This window comes from Lagenorhynchus albirostris, chromosome 3 (assembly GCF_949774975.1).
Source record: "Lagenorhynchus albirostris chromosome 3, mLagAlb1.1, whole genome shotgun sequence".
Taxonomy (NCBI): domain Eukaryota; kingdom Metazoa; phylum Chordata; class Mammalia; order Artiodactyla; family Delphinidae; genus Lagenorhynchus; species Lagenorhynchus albirostris.
Window position 1 is genome coordinate 154,377,509 of NC_083097.1, and position 22,225 is coordinate 154,399,733.

Genomic DNA, 22,225 nt, shown 5'->3' on the forward strand with positions numbered 1-22,225 from the left:
AGGACTGGTATTAGTTTTTAGGAGAAACTCTCAATGTCAACATTCTGCTCTAGTTTCTAATATACTAGGAATATCACTAATTTCATTTATTCACTGGAAAGGCCTCTATTCTCTACTATCAAAATAATATACAATGGCACAGCAACATTGCTTTCATTTACAACTACAAGGGATTCTCTAAAACTAAACAGGTTGATTCAACACTTTTATCTAAATCAACTCTATACAACTCCCAAGTCCTCACAGAAACAATGCTATAAATGGTAGCTGGGTTCCCAGGGATAAGCTACAAAACCAAATTAGCCCAAAACATAGCTAAAACAATATATGCATACAATTGTTAAAACTTTTTAAAAGACAAAATGTGGTAAGCCTAGTAGTAATTAAATGAAGCACAAAACCAGTGGATTAATCCGGACTAAGTACTGATGCTGGAACATCGCTGCTCAAGGAAAAGCTAATCAGGGAGATGAGCTAACTACTTACCTTTTAAAAAGGTAAGCCTGATTTTTTTTTTCCCAATAATTTTTAATTTGTTGATACATTGCTGTTGTGGGCTTAACTGTGCCCCCCTCCCCCCATTCACATGTTGAAGCCCTAACTCCCAATGTAATATTTGGAGATAGGACCTTTAGGGAAGTAATTAAGGTTAAAAGAGGTCATAAGGCCTAATCCGATAGGCCTGGAATCTATATAAGATGAAGAGAGCCAGAAGTCCGTGTGCACATAAGTCCATGTGAGAGGACACAACAAGATGGTGGCCCTCTGCAAGCCGAGGAGAAAGTCCACACCAGAAACCAACTCTGCCAATGCCCTGATCATGGACTTCCAGAGTCCAGACCGTGAGAAAATAAATTTCTGTTTTTTAAGCCACCCAGCCTGTGGTACTGTTACGGCAGTCCAAGCAGACTAATACAACTGTCCTTAGGTTAAGCATAATTTTATATAAGGCAGTGCTTCTCAAATTTTAGCATGCATCAGGGGGCTTTTTAAAACAAATCACGGGCTTCTCTGGTGGCGCAGTGGTTAAGAAACCGCCTGCCGGGGGTGGGGTAGTAGTGGTGGTGGTGGTGGTGGGATGAATTGGGAGATTGGGATCGACATATATACACTAATATGTATAAAATGGATAACTAATAAGAACCTGCTACATAAAAAAATAAATTAAATAAAATTCAAAAAGAGAAATCCGCCTGCCAATGCAGGGGACACAGGTTTGAGCCTTGGTCCAGGAAGATCCTACATGCCGTGGAGCAACTAAGCCCGTGTGCCACAACTATTGAGCCTGTGCTCTAAAGCCCACGAGCCACAACTACTGAGCCCGCATACCACAACCACTGAAGCTTGCGTGCCTGGAGCCCTTGCTCCACAACAAGAGAAGCCACTGCAATGAGAAGCCCGTGCACCGCAACAAAGAGTAGCCCCCGCTCGCAACAACTAGAGAAAGGCTGCACGCAGTGACAAAGACCCAACACCACCAAAAATAACTAAAATAAATAAATTTATTTTAAAAATTAAAAATAAATTTAAAAAATTGCTGATTCAGTAGATGTGGGCTGGGCCCAGCGGGCTAGGACTTCACATTTCTAACAAGTTCCAGGAGATGCAAAGGCTGCTAGCTCAGGAATCACACTTTGAGAACCACTGATTAGGGTTTATGAATAATCAATTTGTGCTTTGTTTTCCAGTTAATAAAAGCACTTTCACATAGGCACACTGTTTCGCATAAACCTCCCTTGAGGTATTACTCTAATTTTACTTTACATATTAATAACTAAGACTAGTAAAATGAAAATAACCCAATCATTTACTCATTATCACAACCAATAAGAGTCAAAGAATTCAAATCCCATATTTCTATTATGCTAGACAAAATGTAGTTGAATACTGAGAAGGTGTGATAGAGACAGGACTGGAAGACTAGTCAGTAAGGGTACTAAAGGGAGTGGTCTAGAATAGGGGATTCAGGTAGGGTTTAGTGAGGGAAAGTGCAATTGCAGAACAGCTAGCCCTGGTTGGTGGACCAAAGATCCTGGGAAAGGAGGCATCTGTGTGGCGGAGGCAGAATGACCCAATGAAAGGAAAACAGTTTTCAGGTAGCAGAAGGCTACCATCCCTGTCAAGAACAACAAAGGGATAGGGAGTCTCCAGCAAACTTCAGGAAATGCACTTCGCTCCACCACCGTTTCCCCTACACCCTGAGTTGCAGGACCCAGTTTTTCAGAAGTCTTAGGCACATATCTGTTAACTTTTGCATTATCCAGAGGGTTGTAAAGCTGTGGAGGAACCACTACTGCCAAACCATGGTAAACCGATTCTCATAGCTGTGCACTGATGATCCTAAGCCACTGCTAGTTTTACATATGCTATTTCAACATTTGTAATTTGCCAAGACTCCCGAGAAATTGCTACAGCAAACAGGTCTAGTCCCAAGAGCCACTATGAAGCCAGCCCAAACATTTCAAGTTTTGTTAAAGACCTGGTCACACTTACAAATAATTCAAGACTATATATTTTAAGGTGATATTAATTCTCTGCTTCATTAATGAAAATCCAATATTACCAAGAAACATAATCCACCCTCATTTCAATCCTCCTACCCACACTCCTTATATCAAACGGCGTCCAAAAAGAATGTTGCACTATTACGCTTTCCAGATGAAAACACAGGAGAAATTTTAAGTGATCTTGGGTTTGACAATGAGTTTTCAATACAACATCAAAAGCAAGATACATTATTTGCACAGTATATCTTTTCCAATTCTTTTACTTTCAACCTTTTTGTACCATGATGTTTTGTTTTTTTAATAAATTTTTTAAAATTAAAAAAAGCAAGATACATGAAAGAAAAAATTGGTTAAACTGAAATTTATTAAAATTTAAAACTTCAACTCTATGAAAGAAACTTAAGAGAATTAAAAAACAAAACAAGGTAGGAGAAATATTTGCAAAATACATATCTAATAATGAACTGGTTTCCAAAATGTACGAAGAACACAACTCAACAATAAGGAAACAGGGACTTCCCTGGTGGTCCAGAGGTTAAGACTCCGTGCTCCCGGACTTCCCTGGTGGCACAGTGGTTAAGGATCCGCCTGCCAATGCAGGGGACATGGGTTTGAGCCCTGGTCCGGGAAGATCCCACATGCCGCGGAGCAACTAAGCCAGTGCGCCACAACTACTGAGCCTGCGCTCTAGAGCCCGCAAGCCACAACTACTGAAGCCCACACACTTAGAGCCCGTGCTCAACAAGAGAAGGTACTACAAAGGCCGTGCACCACAACAAAGAGTAGCCCCCCACTCACTGCAACTAGAGAAAGCCCACGTGCAGCAACAAATATCCAACTCAGCCAAAAATAAATAAATTAAAAAAAAAAAGACCCCGTGCTCCCAACACAGGGGGCCCAGTTTCGATTCTTAGTCAGGGGACTAGATCCGACACACCACAACTAGGAGTCCGCATGCCGCAACTAAAGATCCCGCACGTCACAACTAATACCCACAGCCAAATAAATTAAAAAATAAATATTTTTTAAAAATAAGAAAACCACTCAATTATAAAATGGGCAAAAGATCTGAACAGATACCTCACCAAAGAAGATATTTAGATGGCATATGAAAAGATCAAACATCATTTGCCATTAAGTAACTGCAAATTAAAACAACAATGAGGGCCTTCCCTGGTGGTGCAGTGGTTAAGAGTTTGCCTGCCCATGCAGGGGACACGGGTTCAATCCCTGGTCCAGGAAGATCCCGCAGAGCAACTAAGCCCATGCGCCACAACTACTGAGCCTGTGCTCTAGAGCCCTCGAGCCACAGCTACTGAGCCTGCGTGCCACAACTACTGAAGCCCGCGTGCCACAACTACTGAAGCCCGCAAGCCTAGAGCCCATGCTCTGCAACAAGAGAAGCCACCGCAATGAGAAGCCCGCACACCACAACGAAGAATAACCCCCACTTGCTGCAACTAGAGAAAGCCCGCATGCAGCAATGAAGACCCAACACAGCCAAAGATAAATTTTAAAAAATAAATAAAATAAAACAAAACAATGAGATACTACTATACACCTATTCGCATGGCTAAGATTAAAAAAACTGGCAAGGATGTGAAGTAACAGGAACTCTCATTTCACTGCTGGTGAAAATCCAAAATAGTACAGCCACTCTGGAACACAGTTTGGCAATTTCTTACAAATCTAACTATAGACTTACCACAGGATTCAGCAATCATGCTCACAGGTACTTGCCCAACTGATCTGAAAGCTTACAAATGCACAGAAACTCACACACAAATGTTTATAGCAGTTTTATCCATAAGCACCCAAAACTTGAAGAAACCAAAATGTTCTTCAGTAGGGGAATGAATAAACAAACTGTAGTACACCCATACGATGGAATATTGTTCAGAAATTAAAAGATGAGCTATCTAAAATGAATCACTTTGCCATACAGCAGAAATTAACACAACATTGTAAATAAACTATAAACTATACTTCAATTAAAAAAAAAAGAGCTATCAAGCCAAAAAAAGACTTGGATGAATCTTTAATGCCTATTGCTAAGTGAAAGAAGCCAGTCTGAAAAGGTGACATGCTATAGAATTACAATTAGATCACATTCTGAAAAAGGCAAAACTCTAGATACCAAAAAAAAAAAAAAAGTCAGTGGTAGTCAGAGGTTTAGGGGAGGAAGTCAGGTTGAATAGGTAAGCACAGGGGACTTTCTTAGGCAGTGAAACCATTCTGTTATGATGCTACAATTATGGATACATGACACTATCCATCTTTCAAATCCCATAAAACTTTATAGCACAAAGAATGAATCTTCATGTATGAAAAAATTTTTTTAATATATTTTTAAAAACTTATTTTATTTATTTATTTTTGGCTACATTGGGTCTTCGTTGCTGCACACAGGCTTTCTCTAGTTGCGGTGAGGGAGGTTACTCTTTGTTGCAGTGCGCAGGTTCCTCATTGTGGTGGCTTCTCTTGTGTGGAGCATGGGACCTAGGTGTGCAGGCTTCAGTAGTTGTCGCACGCAGGCTCAGCAGTTGTGGCTCGCGGGCTCTAGAGCACAGGCACAGCAGTTGTGGCACACTGGCTTAGTTGCTCGGTGGCATGTGGGATCCTCCCGGACCCGGGCTCGAACCTGTGTCCCCTGCACTGGCAGGTGGATCCTTAACCACTGCACCACCAGGGAAGCCCCATGTATGAAAATTTTAAAAAATCATTGAAGAGGTTGAGTGATCCAAGGATGGCACACAGGATGTGACAAAACAATCTAACTGTATTACAAACATACAAAACAACCTCACTGAATGGGGTGGAGGGAAAAGATGTTAACCTAAGTAACTCTGGAAATGAGTGGAGTCTGTAAAACCAGACTGTACAAAAGCACTGCTCAAGCTGAGTAAGTTGTTTCACATGAATATACAGGTTAAGAATTCGGATACTGCTATATATGTATATCAAAATTTAACAACTAAATAAATGGATTGTGGGAGCCACTTTCAGTGTTGGGTGTGTGAATTTTACAGATAAGCAAGGGAAAGAGGCTAAAATAATCCTCATGGTAATGGGTGAGAGAGACTATAGTATGAATTCATGTTTATCTTAATATACAGAGGATTACACAGAGAAGTATTTATAGATATGTGCATATATACCAGTTAGTATACACACATATATTTCCTTGCTCTGTCAGCTAAGAGGGCATACAAGAAACTGCTACACCCCAGTAGCAATAAATACACCTAGTAGCAAGGATCTTGGTTTCCAATATCATCTCGAATAAAAGGAAACAGTGTTCCTTGGCTGACTCTAGGATTAGGGCAGGAAATATACAAGACGAGCCTGGAGCATCTTGTGGTGCCCAAAAGGGAAGTGTTCAAAACAAAAACAGAACACCCACAGTGATGGGGGCTATGTCAAAAGAACACAAGAAAAAGCAATGGCCAAAGCTGGAACAATACAAGCAACAAAATAAGTGGTACTGGATTATACCTCAAATTATAAAATAAATGCCCATGAATCTACACAATACAAATATATTATTGAGTAAATAAATAAATGAGGAAGAGACAAATTTCCCATGAAGAAATATTCCAAGTAACAGATGTAGATACTCCACTGTCAAGGAGGTGGAACGTAACCCCCCACTCCTTACGTGTGGGCTACACATAGTGATACTGATATCCTTCCAAAGAGCACAGTATGGAAAGGGGGAAAAACAAGAATTTTACAGTGGAGAAACCTAGCAAACACTACCTCAGCCAGCTGATCAAGGTCAACATCCAAAGTAATAGGTCATGTTGATAGTATGTACCCTTGATAAAATATGATGAAAACAGTACTTTAACCTCTGTGGTCTTCTTCCCAAAAATCCATATTCCCTCTCGTCATGAGAAAAACATCGAAGAAATCCCAACAGAGGGACATGCTACAAAATAATCTGACCAGTAGTCCTCAAAATATGTCAAGGTCATCAAAAAACAAAGAAAATCTAAAAAACTGTCACAGCCAAGAGAAGCTTAAGGAGACATGATGACTAATGTAGTGTGGTATCATGGAACAGAAAAAGGGTAGCAAGTAAAAACAAAGGAAATCTGAATTAAATATGGGCTTTAGTTGGTAATTATTTATCAATATTGGTTCGTTAATTATAATAAACGTACTATACTAATGTTGTTAATAATGGCAGAAACTGGCTATGGGTTATATGGGAATACTCTGTACTATCTTTATAATCTTTTTGTAGATCCAAAACTATTCTGTAAAAATTTTTTTTAAAAAAAGATGTTCCATTATTATGCACCAAATGTGATTGATTTGCCAAAAACCAGTTATTGGCAGAATCAGGATCAGAGGCCAAGTCTCCTGTCTCCTAATACCTTACTTGGTAATTCTATACTGGCTTTGTCTTAGAAACACAAAATAATTTTTCACATTTTAGTGTATAAAAAGATTTCAGAAGCTTTTTTCTCCCTTTAAAACCCTTCATTTGGGGACTTCCTTGGTAGCACACTGGTTAAGACTCCATGCTCCCAATGCAGGGGGCCCAGGTTCAATCCCTGATCAGGGAACTAGATCCCACATGCATGCCACAACTAAGAGTTCGCATGCCACAACTAAGGAGCCCACCTGCTGCACATAAGACCGGGCACAACCAAATAAAAATAAATAAATATTTAAAAAAAAACCCTCTTCATTTGTCTTAACATTTACAGACTCCTAAGCAGAGAGCGTATTTCTCTGTTGTCACCCACTATTTCTAGGATTATCAATAGGAAATACGTAACAAGTAGCTCAGCAACAAAGCAATAATGCTTTTAAAAAACAAATAGCACATCTCCCCCACCCCCAACTTGCCCAAAGCCACAGAGCAAGTGATTCCTAGATCCAGAATGCTCAGGAATAAAAGTGAATAAAGAAATTAGGTACCTTTAAACCGAGTAACTTTCCAGCAGTAAATAAACATTTACTACATTTTCTAAGTCTCTTCTACTTCACAGTTCATGCTCACTAAGCTACATTAGCTCTTCTAGTACAAGATTTATCATATTCCTGAATGCCATTATAGCAGTTTCTCCCATACTTTTACTTTCTGCTTGAAAGCCATCATTTTCTTGGAGCACTTCATTTCCTGGTTTTCTTCCAAGAGCCATTTTCTCGCTCTAATTTTTTTATCACTGCAAGACCGTTACTCTACAGCAGTGCCCCTTTGAGCTAGGGTGCAAATGCTGGGTGGATGTCTAACTCATGACTAAGCTACTTAATGCCACAAACTGTCCCACAGTAGGCCCATTTAAATTCCTGTCTTGGCCAAATTACAAATTACTTACAGGCATAGACCTCCAGAAGAGCCAGCAATTAAAAATCAAAACCACGAACAAGAAAATCTTTTAATATTTATGAGTCTACTGAAGTGAACTTTTCTTTAAAATACCTTAAGTTATATGTAAATTTGAGTTTTTAACTAGAGCAAAGCCTAAGTCAATAAAACCAGTACTATGAGGGCCAACACTATATAGTCCAAGTTCTGATTTCTGTTGATCCAGAACTGATCTACAAATAAAACTTACAATTTCTAGGTTCTAGAGAAGTGAACAGACTGCACTTCCTTCAAATACTCATCAATAAATCTCTCAACTGGACTTTATCTTTTTTTTTTTTGGCCGCACTGCACAGCTTGCAGGACCTTTGTTCCCCCACCAGGGATCGAACCCAGGCCCCAGCAGTGAAAGCACTGAGTCCTAACCACTGGACCACCAGTGAATTCTCTCAACTGGACTTTTAATAAATGCTGGGTGGCAGAGTTCAAGACTTGTTTTCTGGCAGTCACAAGACTGAACTGTCGGAATTCTGCGTTACAAAGGGTTAAAGGAGAATATATCTGATGCCCATCAGAAAACCCAGCACATGTTAGAAACTAAATGAATGTTTGCTGATAGTGGTCAATTCCATGAGTGTCAACTAGTTACTAAGGATTAAAAAAAAAAAAGTCTCTGACCTTCAGGATCAATCTATATAGGGTGTCCTTAAAGTCTGGAAACATAAAAAGTATTTGCCCATGTTTTCAGAGTTTATGAATATTCTGTAGTATTAGTTCTATTAATCAAATGTTGGGGGTTTTGGGGGGATAATACCAAAATAAACTCATAACCTTTTATCTAACTAGGAAAAAAATGTGCATAGGTATGTTAGTACTACTTAACGCTCTAGCTTGAGTATTTTCCTTCTATTAAAAAAGAAGTCAAGTAAAAATTTCAAAAATGCATTAGTGTCATGATAAAATTGCACATAACTATGTACACACAAGGGCATATAAAACCTGGAGAAATCTGAATAAGGTCTTTAGACTGTACCAGTGCAATTTTTTCCTAGTTTTGATATTTTACAATAGTTATCTATCTATACTACTATTGGGGGAAGCTGGGTGATGGGTACAAGAGACCTCTCTGTACTATTTTGCAACTTTCCGTGGGTCTATAATTATTTCAAAATTAAAATCTTCTTTTAAAAAATTTATTACTGGATCAGTATAGATGGTTCTTTAGACTTGATCAAAGTTGTCTAGAAAACAGCTTTAAATTCTAAAGCACAGAAGTACAGAGGAAGACTCACAAATGAGTTGGATTAGAAATATGAACCTCTTACTCCCTTCCTTCCAGTTAATAAGTGTTTTGTTTTTAATAATAAAATATAATTATCAACCTATATCCAAGTCAGAGAAGCTCTACCCTCTGGGATCACATAGACAAACATACACAAAGCCAAGAAAACAGGAGCTAAACATATGCACATTTGTAATATATATTTATAAATAATATAAATGATTTCTGACTTGCTTCTCAGTTTCCCAAGGACAGAGCAAAAAGCCCAGTTCTCAAAATCTGAGTCAGAAGGATTTTTCAAGAGAAACTAATCTACTCACTTTTAATGTTTCAGTTCACTCTTTTAACTTTTCAAAGAGTGAATTTATCTTGAATTCTAGAGATGGAAGTTTTCTATTTTAAAAACTGATGATTCAGAAAATGAACTCCTTATACAAAAGGCAGTATGGTATATGTGATGGTGTAAACTGTCAAGTCAGAGAAAGCTGGGTTCTAGACTTTCCTGATCCTCTTTGTGGCCTTGGTCAGCTTACTGAATTTCCATGAGTCTTTCTTCCCTATTTTATAATGTAGCTAGTAGTATTAGTGGCTCGAAGGCTTGCTGTGAAAATATAAAAAGATAATACAAAGTCTATCAGAGTCCAGTACTTCATAGGAGTTCCCAAATGGTTTATTCTTTGATACAAAATTAGTACAACCACAGTGAATACATTTTCAATTCCCAGAATGGGCCAAAAGGTGTAACTGTGCCCGTACACCTCCTATATTTCAACAAAGCTGAATGATTTTATGTAACAAGAAACACTAGCTTTCCTCTGATTATACTCTATGATTTCGTCTTTAACTCTTCCTTGCAACGGTGTATATACAATTATAGCATTTGGACAGGGAAATATCCCTATTTATCTGTGATTTTCTTTTTTCCTGCTCTTCCACCAATTTTCTTTATGAATTCTCCCAAATTTAACTTATTTTTGGTTAATGATAATTCTGTTCTCAACACATTCTAAAAAAAGTCCATATTATTTTACTATACACATTTAATAATGTACATGAGACTTCAACTGAACACAAAATATTCTATTTAATGGAAACAGACACATTCTGCATTGAATTTTAACAAATCCAAAATTGATCAACTTTAGGAATGGGCAAACACTAAAGAAATATTACATTTGTCACCTCTCATTGGCAGAATCTTTATGCTCAGTAAGGGTCCATTCAGAAAAAAAATCTTTAAAACAAAGGGAGGCTCACATTATTTTTAAATTAAATTTAAACTTTAATATTTTCAAGTTAGTCTAGTTTTGCATCTATTTTCTTAAAAGATACCGGTCTACGGTTTTCTTATGAAGTCTTTGTCTGGTTTTGGTATCAGGGTAATATTGGCCTCATAGAATGAGTTGGAAAGTGTTCTCTCTTGTATTTTTGGAAGAGTTTGTGAAGGACTAGCGTTAATTCTTCCCTAAGTATTTGGTAGAATTCACCAGTGAAGCCATTTGGTTCTGGGATTTTCTTTGTAAGACTTTGTTTCTTAAAAGTAGTTAGGAAATTTCACCTCTAATTCCTTTAATCCATGAGAAATTAGAAAGAGGAACAGAAGGAATCCCACAGAAGGGATTATTTGTCTCAGAGGGCTGAGGAAGTTCCTTTCTATTCCTAGTTTGTTGAGTGCTTCTATCACGAAAGGGTGTTGCACTTTATCAACTGCAATGATCATGCGGTTTTTGTCCTTTATTAATGCAGTATATTACATTCTTTATTATAGTTTGGTGAACCAACCTTACATTTCTGGGATAAATCCCACTTGGTTGTGGTGTATAATTTTTTTTTTTTAATTTTTAAATTTTATTTATTTACTTTTGGCTGCACTGGGTCTTCGTTGCTGCACGTGGACCTTCTCTAGCTGCGGCAAGTGGAGGCTACTCTGTTGCAGTGCGCAGGCTTCTCATTGCTGTGGCTTCTCGTTGCAGAGCACAGGCTCTAGGTGCTCGGGCTTCAGAAGCTGTGGCACTCAGACTCAGTAGTTGTGGCGCACAGGCTTAGTTGCTCCGCAGCATGTGGGATCCTCCCAGACCAGGGCTCGAACCCGTGTCCCCTGCATTGGCAGGCAGATTCTTAACCACTGCGCCACCAGGGAAGCCCTATAATTCTATATGTTGCTGGATCCCATTTGCTAGCATTTTGAGGATTTTTGCATCTATTTTCTTAAGGGATACTGTTCTATGTTTTTCTTTTCCTGTGAAGTCTGTCTGGTTTTGGTATCATGGTAATATTGGCTTCATAGAATGAGTTGGGAAGTGTTCCCTCTTCTATTTTTTAGAAGGGTTTGTGAAGGATTGGTGTTAAAACTATTTGGTTCGGGGCTTTCCTTTGTGGAATTTTACCTCTTAAAAGTAGTTAGGAAATTTCACCTCTAATTCCTTTGATCCACGAGAAATTAGAAAGAAGAACAGAAGAAGTGGCCTAGCTGGTGTTCTAGGTTTCTGGGGGGGGAAAAAAAAGATTTTTATTTTTTGGCCATGCCGCATGGCTTGTGGGATCTTAGTCCCCCAAGCAGGGATCGAACCCCGGCCCCCTGCAGTGGAAGAGCCAAGTCCTAACCACTGGACTGCCAGGGAATTCCCAAAAGTGATTTTTTTTTAAAAGGCAGTGTGTAATAAAAAATGAGGCAGTCTTTCTTTCATGTAGGCTATCCATTCATCTATTAACATACCCTTTTATTTTTTAAATTTATTTATTTATTTATTTATTTTGGCTGCGCCAGGTCTTAGTTGCAGCACGCAGAATCTTCGCTGCGGCATGCGGGATCTTTTAGTTGCGGCATGCATATGGGATCTAGTTCCCTGACCAGGGATCAAACCCGGGCTCCCTGCATTGGGAGCACAGAGTCTTAATCAATGGACCACCACGGAAGTCCCAATATACCCTTTAAAAATGTTAAGTCTTACCTTAGGTTGTCTAATTTAACCCTCAGAAGAACCCCAGGAAGTTCTATCATTCCCATGTGACACATGACAAAACTAAGGCTAAGAGAAGTTACATAAGCTGTCCAAGGTCACAGTTAGGCGTAGAACATAGAATAGTGTTATGAGCAGGAACTCAGAAGTCACAATCCCTAATCGGCTACTTAATAACTTCAGGGCCTCAGTTTCTTCATCTCTAAAATGAGAATAACAACACTATGTACTTCTTAGGATTGTTATATAAACAAAATGCATGTTAAGTGTTTATGTCAGTACTTGGCTTACAGTAAATGCAACATTAGCAGTGATTTCTACTATTACTAGGTATTGCCCAGTGACACCATTTAAGTTTTGATGGTTCTAAAACGCTGAGTTTTAAGGCAATAAGAAATTTGAAGTCTTAGATTGAAAAGGAACCACTTAAAAGGAATTTGATTCCAGTCGCAGATAACCATTTTAATACTACTTTCTGTCCCTCTGATATTACTACATGTGCATCTAGTCAAAATATAGAAGCACTTAAAGGGGGAAAAAAGTACATAAAATTCAAAGTGGTCTTTATTGTAGATGATCATCCACTTAAAAACAGATATATACTACTGCCTAGTTTACAGTTTTGAATTTTGCTTTTCACTGACAGGAACATTAAAATCTATTTTTCCATAGCACTTTCTTTTCTCCTATAAACTAAGTAGGTTTAAGATGTGGATACGCAAAACATTGCTGAAGATTCTAAATTATTTAAAAAACAAAATTCTCCAAATAATTTTCACAGCGCACAGTTAAGCTTAATTTAAAGGCACATCTGTTTTAGTTAACAAAGCATTCAACATACACTTTACTGACAAAGTTCTACGGTAAGCTATATAGGTTATAACTATGTTCAGGCACTTTTATTATTTCCTAGGAGTTGTTATGAGCTGCCAATTCTTCTATTTGCACAGTTCACTATGCCATTCAAAGTAATTTCATGTTCACCATCTTATTTGTCCCTCCTGGTAAGGTATCCAGGGCACTCTTCATTCCCATTTTAAAGAGGTGGAAACCAATGTAGTTCATTAAGCTAGTTACCATGCTGGGCCTGGAATTCAAGTCTCTTGAGTCTGCATTTATGCTTACCAACTGTCACTTCATCCCCTTAAGCTATCTCTCAGGGCAAAGTGAACTCTGTAACTGAAAGGATGCAAGAGCATGATTGCCAAAACTGCAGCAACAACTTCCGTCAAAACGTTTACCCCTCGAGGTCCTTGAAAGATAATGTGCTAGTTGAAACTGCTGAGTTAAGATAGTAAGGTAGGGAGGGATGCTAACACCCATTATCAGATAGGTCAGAAAATTTGTTTGTTGTGCGACACATTTACTCCAATACAAAGTTCATTCTGGCCATCTCATAATCCAGTTCCCCCGCTTATTTGCTTGTGTACCCTGGGTGGTGCACAGAACTCCCCACACCATCTTTTACCTCTGCTCTAACTATAGCAAATGTACAATTCAGCAGTGATTTTATTCATGGCCCTTAAACAGCACTGTCAAAAGACTGAGATACAGAATGATTTTAAGATCAATACAGTTCCTCCCTTAAAAGAAACTAAACCAAAACAAATCAAATCCTCCCAACCCACCAACTCTACTTATTAAAAAATTAAGCAAAATGTTCCATTTCCTAAATTAGAGGTAAAGAGCCTAACTGTGGCTCACCTTTGTCCTCCCAACCTTTTAATATTCAGCTCAGTTTAACTTCCTTCAGCCAGCATTCACTTGTGTCATGCCCAGTAGTTAATCCACTAAGTCAGTTTCTTCCTCTATCTCCATAAATGTGATTTTAGGTCCCAGGGCTTAACCAACTCAAAAAGTAGGATGCTGGTGTAGTGGACCAACATCATTCAGACCGTAACAATTTATTTCAATCGTTTATCAAGCAGTTAAAGTCCTTTTTTATACACAATTTAATTCTAACAACTCCACCAGGTATTATACCCATTATTTGGAGAGAACTGGGGCACAAAGGGGAAGTAAACTGTCCAAGTTCACATAGCAACAAATTGCTGATGAAGGACTTGAATCAGGGCTTAGCCTTAACAACTACACCAAATCTGCCTCAACAGTAATTCCAACGTGATCATAAAATTAATCGCATGACCTTGAGCCAATCATTCAGAGCTCTGGGCCTCAGTTTCCTCCACTATAAAACAACCTGCCCACAGAGAGCTTTTGGGAGCTTTCCTGCTTTAAAAATCCTGTGAATTTACTAGTTTACTTACTCCCCATCCCCGAATAGATGTAAATGTTAGGACTGAAATTTTTCAACCACTGCGTGTTCTAGCACATTCTCCATACTCGTCAGGCTACCAGAGTCCAGTCTTCACTTTGTGGTTTTAATTTTCAAATACTGAACCTGTAATGCTAATCCTAAACATTCTCTCTCGGCCCACTATCACCCTTCCCCGCTACTAGGGATACCAACTAGGCCCGGTCCTATTCCAGACCTTTACCCGGTTACACCAGAACACCTCGCAGCTTCACAAGCAGCCAACAACAGGCTTAAGAAAGCCCTAGAAGCAAAGCCAGAAGGAGAAGTTAGCTTTCCCAGAGGTCAAGAGAGGCTCTAGGGCACCTGCCACGCCTCCCGACCCCGCCGGCGCGGCTTGGGCCTGGCTACCCAACTCAGGCGGCCCAGGTTCGGGCCTCGCCCTTCATGGCCCGAGCGTCCGCCTGGGCCTGAGCTCTCGAAACCCAGCCGGACCCCTCGGCCCCGGCCACGCCCGGCTCCTCGGGCCCTCGGCCGCGGCGCCGCGTACCCAGGCCCCCAGGGGTCCTCACAGGCCCGAGAACATGAGCAGGCCTCCCGTCTCACCTCGAGCCTCAGGGGGACCGCCGGCGGCGCCGCGTCTCCTCCCGCCCGCACACCCGGCCCCGCGCTGCAGTAAAGACAGCGGCTGAGGCAGCACAACCGTCACGTGCTGCTGAACCAAGAGGCCTTGACTACCGCGACCGCCGCGCGAGCGAGCCCCACTGCACGAAGCCCGGCCCTGCGTCCGCCCCTCGCTCCTGAGTAGCTGCGGCCAGCGCTAAATCCCGCCCCCCCACGCAAGCTCCGGGATTCGGTTGGTCGATGAGACCATCGCTCTCTTCACTTTCCCATACGCCCCCTAGGGCTATTCTTCGTGGAGAGTGGGGATTGGCTGGAAGTGAGGCAGGAAGTGGCCGTTGGTTGGGCGGGAGGGAAGGGGTCGGGCTGCGGCGGAATGGAGTACCGCCCAGGGCGCGCGCCCTGAGGCGGAGCCGGCCGGGTCGGCGTTCCCGCGCCGTGTTGCCTTCGTTCCTTACTGGGCCTGCTGCCCGGCGTTGCATCCCAGTCTCTGTGGTTCCGACCCCTCCTGGGCCTGGACCTGGGTCTCGGGGTCTGGCATCCCGTTTCCTTCTCTGGAGGGGCAAATGGCAGCTGGCAAGAAGGGGTGGGAAGTCCGGTGAGATATCGGGAAGGGCCTGGTCCCCAATGCAGCGAGTGCGCGGCGCTGACGGAACCCGTCACGGCTCCTTAAGTCAGGCCTGAGGTCGACTGCATCACGCTGTGTAACCAGGCGCCACCGTTCCTGCAGAGTCACTGCTCTGGGCCCAGCAGCCTGAGGCCACCCTGTTACCCAACATCAAATACAGTCCAGAACACTACCCTCCAAGGTTATTTCAACTTTCAATTTGTGATGTTTCCTTAAGTAACATTAGACAAAGAGGGCACAAAGACACACTGACAACAGGATTGAAAGAAAAGGATGGTGCAATGGAAAAATTTCAAACACACCACAATTTTTGTAACTCACTTTTAGCACATCTTCAGTTTTCAGTATACTGAGAACCTCAGAAAATGGAAGTATACTGAGAACCTCAGAAAAACCTATCGTTTTTCTAGACCTTTATAGGTCCTGGTCTCTGTCTTCCATTTGTTTGGATACCCAAAGACTGAATGCTAGGCTGGGAAAAACTAGACTCAGTAGGTGTATCAACTACCCCAGGAGCCAGCTTTATTCCCTCCTGCCATCTGGAAGGGAAAATGAGAAGTCAAGAGTTTGGTGTTTGCATGAGTTTAGTATTCTCCAACTCTCACCCCCCAAATTTGTGTTAAGAGCATTTGCTTCCTTTTTACGTGGGGAAGTGGATATTCGAGGCAAAATGATGTTCTGGATGTCACAGGTTCCAAACAATGAGCTTAAAATGTAGTTACAGGAACTGTATGTGACCAAAAGAGCTACTGCAGCAAAGGTAACTGCTAAAACATGGTGGTACTGAAAAGAATTTAATGGGGTCTTGAGTTGGGAGGAACTGCTTTCATCTAGAATGGACAGGAAAATAGGTAAGACTTGAGCTGGGCCTGGTAGGATATGCAGGATTTCTATAGGTGGAGACTTGGAGAAAGGCTTCTTTGGATGAGGGAATGGCATATGCAAAGGCAGGGAAATGGGTATTGTGTTTGGGGACACCATGTATGAGAGTATTTTGGCTGGAGAAAGGTGTTCAAGAAAGTAATAGGAGATCGGTCAGCTCCAGAGTTGGGTTAGGACCTAGCCAAGGAGTCTGTAGAGAGATAGTTTAAATTCTAGGTTTGGGTTATGATTTAGATATTTAGGGAAGCTTTTTTTTTTTTTTGGCCACACCACGTGGTATGCAGGATCCTAGTTCCCCAACCAGGGATCAAACCTGCCCCAGCAGTGAAAAAGCCGAGTCCTAACCACTGGACCGCCAGGGAATTCCCTAGGGAAGCATTATTTTAATATTATTCCAGGGCGCAGTGGATAAGAATCTGCCTGCCAATGCAGGGGACACAGGTTTGATCCCTGGTCCGGGAAGATCCCATATGCCAAGGAGCAACTAAGCCTGCGTACCACAACTACTGAAGCACGTGTGCCTACAGCACGTGCTCTGCAACAAGAGGAGCCACCGCATGGAGAAGCCCGCATGCCGCCACTATGAGGCTGGTTAGGAAGCCACTTCTTGAAGTTGATTAAAGGGCAGAATTAGGGAATGACAGAGTGTATAGGAACAAAAGCATTAAATGTTGATGCTGAAGAATGCTCCACTGGATTCAGGAGCCTAGGGAAAGAGAAGAACCAAAGGCAACGATGAGAGTATGAGCCTGAGTGACTGGTGGTAAAGTACAGAGCCCCTTAAAAGAAGGGAATTCAGGTTTAGCTGATCCTGGGAATCCTGGGTCTGGGCCCAAGACAGAACAGGACTGTAGGTCCTGCCAAGAATCTTGGAATTCTAGGGGTTTTTCTGCTAAAGCATAATGTTCTTGAAAAGAAGTTGAGGACAAATCCCTGCAGAATGAGTTTTTAATTTTTTTATACTCTGAAATCAGTCACTGTTTATTAACTGACCAGATTACAAAAATAATCATGGTAGACACACCTCAGTTCATCCATCTAATAAGCCTGTTAGATCTGTTGATCTGGGCTCCCGGAGAAGGTAATTTGAAGGGCCACAGGAAGCCCTTCAAATTAGATCCTCCATGTAGATGATGCCATATTTACCAAGGGATGGAGCAAAGTGTTATCTGTCAGGGCAATTCTCTTCTTGTTGATTTTGCCATAACTATAATTGTAGATGCATTCATTTTCTGACTTCAGGTTCAGGTACCCCCATGAAATATGTGGTTCCACATTCCTCAAATCTTAACTGAAGCCTTGCTGAGCTTAACAAAGGTGCCGTGGAAGATGCAGCGAAAACGAAGAAGCTGTAACACCTTTCAGATCTCTGGGCTCACACCACTGATACCTGTGATCCTGATGAGGAATGCCCATTTGGGTCCAGCAGGTACACCAAACTTGCCCGCTTTTCTTGTCATCCTTTCCTTCTGAATCTCAGTTCTATCTGCCTATATTCCTTGTGACAGTGATTAGCTTTTTCATAGATAAGCTTCTTCCTTGCCTTTTGAAGCATCTTTTGGGCAAACTTCTTTCTCAGGCACTCGATCTCAGGCTCTGTAAAATCCCTCCACTTGTTTCTTAAGGCTTTTCCTTCTCTTCTACACCCACCATGGTTCCAGTTGGAAAAAGGCATAAGATCTTTTCTTGATAATGCAAAAGTTACTTTGAGGTATTGGAGTATTTCTTTAAAAGAAATAATCATTTTATAATTAGATGTCGAACGTATGGGAGATTGGGTTGAATGTATTTTGACCTTATAATCTGCAAGATGATTTTCAAAATAAATTATTTATATTCATTTAAAAATGCACACATGGGAACTTCCCTGGTGGTCCAGTGAGTAAGACTCTGCGCTCCCAATGCAAGGGGCCTGGGTTCGATCCCTGGCCGGGGAACTAGATCCCACATGCATGCATGCCACAACTAAGAGTTTGTGTGTTGCAACTAATAGTTCAAATGCTGCAACTAAGAAGCCTGCATGCTGCAACTAAAGATCCTGCATGCTGCAACGAAGATCCTGCGTGCTGCAACTAAGACCCAGAGCAACCAAAATGAATAAATTTTAAAAAAACTTTAAAAAATAAATAAAAATAAAATAAAAATGCACATATGCTTTGGCCCAGCAATTCTACTCCTGGGAATATATCTGTATCTATATCTAGGTTTGATAGAATATTCACATGATGTACTTGTATTTAAAAATATACACGGGCTTCCCTGGTGGCACAGTGGTTGAGAGTCCGCCTGCCGATGCAGGGGACATGGGTTCATGCCCCGGTCTGGGAAGATCCCACATGCCAAGGAGAGGCTAGGCCCTGAACCATGGCCACTGAGCCTGCGCGTCCCGAGCCTGTGCTCCGCAACGGGAGAGGCCACAACAGTGAGAGGGCCGCGTACCGCCAAAAAAAAAAAAAATATATATATATATATATATATATATACACACACACACACAGTGATGTGCATTGCAGCATTGTTTGTAGTATCCAAATCCTAGAAACAACCTAACCACCATCATAGAGAACTGGTTAAATAAAATATAGCTCATCCATATAATGGTTCTGCATTGGAAAACTTTCGGTGAACACATATGTATATAGATATGATTGCCAAGATTTAGTGTTATGTGAAAAAGCACTGAGAAAAGTATGTTTCCTTTCATGTTGCAAAGGGAGCTATATTCTCATGGATATAAGCTTGGACAAACAAGCTTTCTGGAAAGATGCAGGAGAAACTGCTAAGAGTGGTTGATGCCCAAGAGGTGGCTAAGACTTTGGATATGGAAAGGAGATATTTTTATAATGCGTATGTTATTTTTTCAGTAAGTAATCAAATTTCTGCTTTTGTGCTTAGATTTTCAAAAAAGATAGAATATATATTAAAAATCCACCATAGGGCTTCCACCACAAGCCTAGAGCCCATTCTCCGCAACAAGAGAAGCCACCACAGTGAGAAGCCTGAGCACTGCAATGAAGAGTAGCCCCCACTCACTGTGACTAGAGAAAGCCCGTGCGCAGCAATGAAGATCCAACACAGCCAAAAATAAATAAATAAAATAAATTTTTTTAAAAAAGTAATCTTTTGATGTTCCGACTACCTGGTTTTTGTTGCAAAACCCCCTATATATCTTGACTCCTACCTTACCTCTTTGGAGCAGTCACTCTGAGCTATCTGAGAGGCTATCCCCTGGGCTTAAGTCCTCAGCAAGCCCACCAAATAAAACATAATTCTCAACTTTTAGGTTGTGCAATTATATTTTTTCAGTTAACAGACTGCTCTTCAGCTACTGTCACTGGACCTCCTTGTACCTCCTCCTGGGTTCAGATCTCCTGTTTCCTCAACTCCTAGACCCCACATTTTAAAAATTCAACTTTATTGTACAGTTCCATAATTTTGGTAATGTACAGCACATACCATGTAACCACTACATAATGAAGATATAGAACATTTCCATTACACCATAAGTTTCCTCTGAAGTTCCCCGACACCAAATATGAGTTCTCTTCTGACACCACTTCTGTCAGTTCAGTTCAATTTTGACACTAACTACCCGGTTAGTTTCAGACACCACAGGTTTAGAAGCTAAGACTGCCCCCACATCAGATGCCCAGCTGCAAATGAGGTGCACAGGCTACCCACATGTCTGCTTGACCAGCTACAAATTTGGGGGTTCCATGACACCCCCCCTTCAGGTTCAGTAATTCAAGAGAATAACTCACAGAACTCAGGAAAGTGCTTTACTTGCTATCACAGGTTTACTAAAAAAGCTACAACTCAGGAACAAATGGAAAAATGCATAGGGCAAGGTATGGATATGTATGTGTGTGAATGTGCAGAGCTTCTGTACTCTCTCTGGGCATGCAACTCCCAGCACCTGCATGTTTTGACCAAGCTGCAAGCTCTCTGAACACCATTATTTAGGAGTTTTTATGGAGGTTCCATTAGTAGGCACAGTTGATAAATCGTTGACCATTGGTGATTGTACTCAATCTCCAGTCCCTCTCCCCTTCCTAAAGGTCAGAAGTGGAGCTGAAAATCCTACTCCTCTAAATCACTTGGTTTGGTTTCTCTAGCACCCTTATCCTGAATTGATCAAGGGGCCCAGCAATAATCACCTGATTAGCATAAACTCAGGTGTTGTTGGAAGGGGACATCATCATAATGATATGAATGATGATATGATATTCATAATGATATGAATAACAAAAGGCTCTCATCACTCAGGAAATGCCAAGGGTTTTAGAAGCTCTGTGCCAGGAACCCAGAATAAAGACCAAATGTATTTTTTATTATACCACAGTTTCCTCATATCCATTCCCATTCCGTTCCCACCACCAGCATCAGGCAAAAAAATTGATCTGCTTTCTGTTACTATAGAAAAGACTGGTCATTTCTAGAGCTTAATATAAATGCAATTATAGAGTATATAGTGTTTTGTATCTGGCTTATTTCACTCATATTGTTTTGAGATCCTCATCTGTGTTGTAAAATGTATCAGTAATTTGTTGCTTTTAATTGCTGAGTAGTAGTCTATTGTACAAGTATGCCACAGTTTGTTTATCCATTAACCAGGTAATAAGACAACTGGGCTGTTCTCAGTTTTTGGCTATATGATATACAACTGCTATGGACATGGTGTACCACTCTTTGTATAGACATATATTTTATTTTTCCCTTAAAACCCAACATTTTCACTTATTCTTGGTTTACTACCTCAATTAATAGTTACATCTATCCCAAGAAAGACTGTGTAGTATTTTTTTTGAAATCTTGCACATGTAAAAGTATCTTTATTCTACCCTCACATAGTTTATTTAACTTTATTGAAATATAATTTACATACCATAAAGTTTTCCCACTGTAAGTGAATGATTCGTTGATTTTTAGTAAATTTATAGAATTGTGCAACCATTACCACAATCCAGTTTTAGAATAACTCCACCACCGGACTTCCCTAGTGGCGCAGTGGTTAAGAATCTGCCTGCCAATGCAGGGGACACAGGTTGGAGCCCTGGTCCGGGAAGATCCCACATGCCGCGGAGCAACTAAGCCCATGCAACTCAACTACTGAGCCTGTGCTCTAGAGCCCGTGAGCCACAACTACTGAGCCCGTGTGCCACAACTACTGAAGCCCACGCGCCTAGAGCCCGTGCTCCACAACAAGAGAAGCCACTGCAGTGAGAAGCCCGTGCACCACAACGAAAAGTAGCCCCCGCTTGCTGCAACTAGAGAAAGCCTGCGTGCAGCAATTAATACCCTATGCAGCCTAATTAATTAATTTCTTTTAAAAAAAGAATAACTCCACCACCAAAAAGTTCCTTTGTGCCTATTTGTAGTCAACTCCCAACCAACCCAAGGCAACCATAGAACTGCTTTCTCCCACTATTGTTCTCCCTTTTCTAGATATTTCACATAAATGGAATCATTATCTGACTTCTTTCACTTAGCATAATGTTTTTGCACTTCATGTTGTAGCATGTATCAAGAATTGATTCTTTTTCCATTATTGAATAATATTACATTGCATAGATATACATTTTGTTTATCCATGGCCACACCGTGCAGCTTCCAGGGATTGAACCCCGGGCCAGGGCAGTGAAAGCGCCGAATCCTAACTACCGGACCACCAGGGAACTCCCTGTATACAAGTCTTCATATGGACAAGTTTCCATTTGAATAGTACATAGGAATAGAATTGCTGACTTGTATGCTAAGTTTATGTTTAA

At 41.0% G+C, this 22,225-nt stretch overlaps 1 protein-coding gene and 1 pseudogene across 1 annotated transcript in view; both read right to left on the reverse strand.

Annotated features, from left to right (window-relative positions):
• CANX (calnexin) overlaps nt 1-15,087 on the reverse strand; it is a 32,159-nt gene extending 17,072 nt beyond the window's left edge. Inside the window, exon 1 of the mRNA XM_060144423.1 lies at nt 14,933-15,087. The gene's annotated coding sequence lies outside the window, so the exon portion shown is untranslated. The remainder of the gene's footprint in view (nt 1-14,932) is intronic.
• A 2,478-nt stretch (nt 15,088-17,565) lies between these two features.
• On the reverse strand, nt 17,566-18,132 carry LOC132518438 (60S ribosomal protein L7-like; annotated as a pseudogene).
• Between the last annotated feature and the right edge of the window lie 4,093 nt (nt 18,133-22,225).